Source organism: Gasterosteus aculeatus, chromosome 13 (assembly GCF_964276395.1).
Source record: "Gasterosteus aculeatus chromosome 13, fGasAcu3.hap1.1, whole genome shotgun sequence".
Taxonomy (NCBI): Eukaryota; Metazoa; Chordata; class Actinopteri; order Perciformes; family Gasterosteidae; genus Gasterosteus; species Gasterosteus aculeatus.
Genome location: NC_135701.1, coordinates 20,234,164 through 20,239,941, shown reverse-complemented (window position 1 = coordinate 20,239,941; position 5,778 = coordinate 20,234,164). Strand labels below are relative to the sequence as shown.

At 40.4% G+C, this 5,778-nt stretch overlaps 1 long non-coding RNA gene across 1 annotated transcript; it reads left to right on the top strand.

Annotated features, from left to right (window-relative positions):
* Positions 1 to 3,322: 3,322 nt before the first annotated feature.
* Positions 3,323 to 4,647, top strand: LOC144386225 (uncharacterized). The gene is made up of 3 exons (XR_013451913.1): positions 3,323 to 3,727; positions 3,925 to 3,985; positions 4,503 to 4,647. It is a non-coding gene; the product is annotated as an uncharacterized LOC144386225 (long non-coding RNA).
* Positions 4,648 to 5,778: the final 1,131 nt, after the last annotated feature.

Here is a 5,778-nt window from a genome sequence, read left to right as displayed (position 1 = left end):
AATAGTTAAAAAAAAAAAAAAAAACTCACCAAATAACATTTGCATTAATTTCCAGTCTTTTCTCAGTCCAGGTGGAACATTATTCCAAGGTGTAACGTCGTCGTGTCTCCTTTCAACAATGACAGAATCTGACTTCAAGTTCACCAACCTCCTTCATTGGTTAATCATTGATGGTAATAAATGCTGCTCTTTGTATGAAAGATCAGCAGAAGATTATACTTTATACTCTGCAGTCCCTCCCTCATTAACTGGAACAAGACTTCGGTGCCCTCTGTGTTTTTCTCTGTTTGACTTTTGACAGTTAAAGCTCTGCTTGTTATCATCCTGTTATCTTGACAACTGTACAATCTCATGTACAGTCATAAAGGAGCAAACTATTGTACATTTTGGTATCGGTATGACTTTACTTTCGTTCTTAAAGCCTCTGTAAATATTCAAACTAAACACTATATTTGTTCTTAAGGTGTGTAGGTTTTATCGGACTTGTGTCGGATCATAATTTATAACAATTTACGGGATCGCTGAACGTCTCTGAAGAAACATGGCAGCTCAAGAAACTTTAAAAAAGAGCGATTTTTTCAGCCATATCCTTTAATTATCAAATCTCAATGGTTGTGGTGATTTTGCTACAGCTTTCCACAAGGAGTGAGGGGGAATTGTTACTCTTATTTTTGCAACCTTTCTTTACTATAAAAATAAAACAGTTGCTACAACGTTATGGGAAATAATCACCAGGTCAAATCGTGTGTTTTACAAGCAAATTCTGTGAAAGATTACATCGTCATTGTAATTAATTCACAGAGAGAAATAATCTAAATCAATCAATAAAAGACTGTAGAGGAACATTGGATAATTTCACATTACACTGACTGAATCAAACTAACCGACAACCCTATGAAAATTACAATTAAGAGTTTCTGACTAAAATGTTTGTTTTATTTAAAATGTGAGGACAAAAGGGATTTAACTAATGAATATTGTCGGAATTAAATGTTTAAGTCTATAAAATATCCAAAAAGGGTGAAACATTTCTTTCTCTCCTTCACTTAGTGGAAAACAGATGGAACCCAGTCAGGGAACAACAGGTCATCAGAGAGTATATCTACACCAAGTTAAATAAAAAGACTTAAAGGTTTGGTATCATTTCTGCACACTTGCTAAACCCTCTTTCCTTTCATTCAACGGCTGATAAGTGTTTTATATTTATGGAAACACCAGGTTATTGAGGACGGGCGGGCCAGATGCAGCCCAACGCGGGCCAGACCATTACGGTCGACGGGGGGGGTGCTGCCTTCAATTTGAACAAATTGTGTGCGTGTTGCGTTCGTGTTCTCCGCTGGACACAGAAGTCGCCTTTGCTCAAGTTGCCACTTTATTAATCACTGACACAAAGACTGGTACCGTCACTGCAGTTGAGCCTAAATAGGTCCCACTGCACTGTAAGTATGCGTGTGCTGTTTTAAGCGTCGTTTTATGTGCGTTCCGCGACCTGTGCTCGTCGTACCTGCGCACGTCACGTGTCACCTTGTGATTTACAGGTGAATCACTGGATACATCAGGACCTGCGCCAAAGAGGGCGGGGAACTATGACTTTCACCCTCCTGGTGTCCGCGCATCCAAAGCCACCCACTCTCGCACGCACACAAACACACCACGCAAACACACGCCCACACGACCCCGCCCACCATGTCACTCACACGCATGCCGCATTCACTGTACAGGCACACAGTAGTAAACTAGGACATCATAACATTGCCCCACACAGCAGCTAACAGCGGGGTTGCTATAATATAAAACTCGTGGGCCGCACTAACATTAAACTTTCATATTAAGGGGGGGGGCACAAAATATCATCCCGAGGGCCACAATTGGCCCGGTCGGCAAAACCATCTTCGAGGTGCATTACCGCCACCATCTGGACTGGAGTGTTACGCGGGAGTTTATCCATCGTCCCTAGAATGGTCGCCAGCCTCTCGCAGGGCTAACACAGAGACACACAACCATTCACACACCTACGGGAAATTTGGATTCCCCAATTAACCTAATCCCCAGTGCATGTCTTTGGGCTTCATGCAGAACCAAAATAGGTAAATAAAATTAAAATAAACGAATAATAGGGAAAGTTCTAGATTTGTTTAACTAGATCCGTTTCTCTCAAAATCTGAATAATTTAACAATATATTTTATCTGCTCGATTCCACAATAGACCTGACAATGATCAACCCTGATGTTTTGCCTTAGTGACTGAAAAAGATGATTCCTCTGGACAACGAAATTCTGCATTGTAACTATATGTTCAACAGTTTCTGGTTGATGGCAATATGAGCATTTTCCAGTTGGGTGTTAGCATATTCTATGTAATGTAGGGGCAAGACCTGTATGTCCAATACTCAGTCGAGTGATGACGTTCCCTTCCGTTCTCTTCCATACAACCTTTCTCCATGTTTGTGTATCGTGTACAGATGCCTTCCAGTTTCCCGATTATCCTGCCATACTGTATGTGCATACGTTCTGATAAATTGCTTAGCCTCAGTTTTACTAAATGGAACTTGTAAACATATATTCTTAATTCTAGGTGTTTGTTTGGCCAGAATACCTACCTGTTCATTCCCCTCCACACCAACATGAGCTGGAACCCAGATTAATTGTGTAACTACGTCTCTCATTTCCATCCTGTACATTATGAGGAATATTTCATTCATGATATCGGCCCTGATAGCTGATCTACCAGATCCTATCCCGTGTGAGTGCTGAGAAACTGTCACATGCAATAACAAAGGCTGAATGTTGATAAACCGACCGCAGAAATGTTGCTCAAACAACTAACTTCCAGTCTGAAAAAGTCCTAAAAATACATTCCATCACTTAAATATGGTAGTATTTATAACCTTGGACCTACATAAAGACGGCGAGTCCAGACTTAAAAGCATATTATGGAAGGACGTTAGATTGGCGCTGTTCGCTGTTCAAAACCCGCCCTCTTTGCTTCCGCCTTCCGGTGTAACTGAGATTTCACTCACGAACACCAGTGAGATGTGCACGAGTGTTTCATTAGTACGTGAGAGTGTCTCGGTGGTTAAGTCCTAAAGGCCCCTCATATCCCACTGCCATCTCCCGGTCCACGCCTCCTGTCCAGCAGCCTCCGTAGCCTCTCAAATGGGACGGTCTGGATGACTGGCGGGGGGAGGGGCTTCCTGCCTGCGTCATCAGCTTTACCTCCATTGATCACCTGCATCAACATGCGGAACAGGGCGAACAGGACTAGTGTCACGTGCGGCCGCTTCGGACCCACCCACACACACACACACACACACACACACACACACACAGCACCGCGCAACAACTAACCGCCCCCGACATAGTGACTTCATTTCTTTAGGTGAATGACAGGAGATCGTTTCAAACTTTTTATTTAGGCTTCAATGTACGCAGCAAAGAGCTAACTAAATAAATATAATATTGTTCCAATGAAACATACTGTAAACTGTTAAGTTCATATATTGTTATAGATTAGAAAAAACTTTCTTTAATGTCGTCAATCAGCATTTTGTGTTTTTACAACAAAAAGGAAAATCAGTTCAGGCACCGGTGTGTTTTCAAAGCAAGTTTTTGCACCAGTAGGAGAAACACAAAATGATACTCATCCCCATTAAACGTTAAAAACTGACCTTATTGATGCCTCATTGAATGATGGTGTAAACTCCGTGTGTGCTTTGGAATCCTCATTGTAAGTATACTACATTTTCTCTCACTTTTTCATTTACCGAGGTTTCACTAAATGTTTGGTGATGTAAATTTTCCAGATTCCTGATTTTGTTTACAGTCATAGAAAATTCCTTGAAAAGTCATGGATATCTATTGTTCACAATGTGTATGAACCCTGAGTCATAATTGCACCCCTGTCTTTGTGTGGTCGTCTATCAGGACGCTGGAGCTGCTGTGCTGCTGGATCAGGTGGTGGATCACATGACTTGGAGGACATCAGGTCAGGATTCATCCCCTGCATTGAGAAATAGAGAAGAAGAATTCTGAGCTTTGTCTGTTCCTTCCTCATTGTTTACACTTTAGCCATCATTTTACACTCTTTTATTCTTTATATTTAGTTTATTTTAAGCTTTATCCATCCGCAGTTTCATTTCTTTTAACATTTTTAACTTATCATTTTATTATTCTTTCTAATTCCCCTTTTTTCTTTTAACCTCGTGAAGCAAACACATTCGTCAATACATTCATTCAGATGTTTTTAACTCACCTCACCAAACCTGTTCTTCGGGAGAATGACTTTCGGGCTTTCAGTTGCAGAAACCGGTTTTTCATTTGCTTGTGCGCACATAATGAGTGACATGTAGTGTTCACTTTTAAACTCAGTCGACACTGAGACTTTAGTTCATTTCTTGGCACAAAGACGAAGCCGTTTCTTTGACTCAAACCTTTACTCTACACACACATTTTGGTGCACTCAATGTCAGAGCATTTATTCTAGACGACTTTTTGTCTCTTAGGTCAGAAGACTGCAGTCTGCAGGAGGACGAGCCGAGACTGCAGGATCTGCATTGCTCATAAAGGACAGAAAACGGGACCAAGACACCTGGTTAACAATAAAACGGTCAAACATCTGCTCCCCCGTTCATCTCCTTCCCGTTGTCATGTTGTCCTAAAACTTTAGTCTTGTTTCAGGTGAGTTGAAAGGGTCTAAACACAGAGAAGTCTGTCATCACAAACAGGAAGACGAGTCATATTGTAAAATGAGTAACACACTGAAAATTCGCCATCACGTGTCTCATCCAGCATCAGTGTTGATGCTCAGTTGACAGTAAAAGGTCAAAAGCTACCTGAAGGTGTTGTACTGTCCAAAGGTGTTGTTCTTCTTGTGTGTTTCAATCCTTGAAAGTATTAAAATAAAATAAGATTCACATGTTTGAAATGAGGGAGGACACAGTATCACACACCTGCAGATAACTGGCTGCTCTACACACCTGTTCTAAAATTGAGGATTTGCTGATTGACTAAAATCTTCAACATATTATTGCACAATAGAATCTTCTTTTGGTTTGGTTTGTTATTCAGTGTCACATTTTAGCAGAATGTTGTGCTTTTCAAACGTGCTCATACAGATACAACTGAAAAAACAGTAACATTTGGTGAATTAAAGTTTAATTACTACATTTCCTTATTTTATTCGAGTGAATTATTTATACATTTGAAGGATTTCAGGTGAAAGTATGTTGAGAAAGTTATCAACTCAAAGTTGTGATAATTGAAAAAGGGCTCAAATTCAAATGCATTTCCTGCTGAAAGCTAGAATTCATTTAAAAAAATGTAATAAATGTAAATGCATTTTAGTATTATTTGCAGTAGAAACACCAGTAGTAGTGTTGGTGGCAGTGATATCAGTTGTAGCATTACTAATACTATTAGTAATAGTACTAGCAATAGTACTATTACCATCCTCATGAATCCTTTGTATGTCTTTGCAGTCAGAAATACGACGACCGGCAGTTTCAGAAACTTGTACCTTCTGCATTCTCTGAGAAATTTGTCACCAGATTTTCATTGGTCTCTCTGGAGCGAGAGTTGGACTCTGTGTGGTTCTAGAGGAGCTGTGGCCTAAAGTAAACGTCTGTTCTAGACCAGCACAAAGTTCCCATCATGTGATCTGAGTACCTCGTCCTGTCCGACTCAACGTGATGAAGGAAGTATTCTTGGAATGTGTCGGATGGAAGATGAACTGATGATAAAACATTTCTCCCCGTGATGCAAAATGAACTGTTTGAAAAG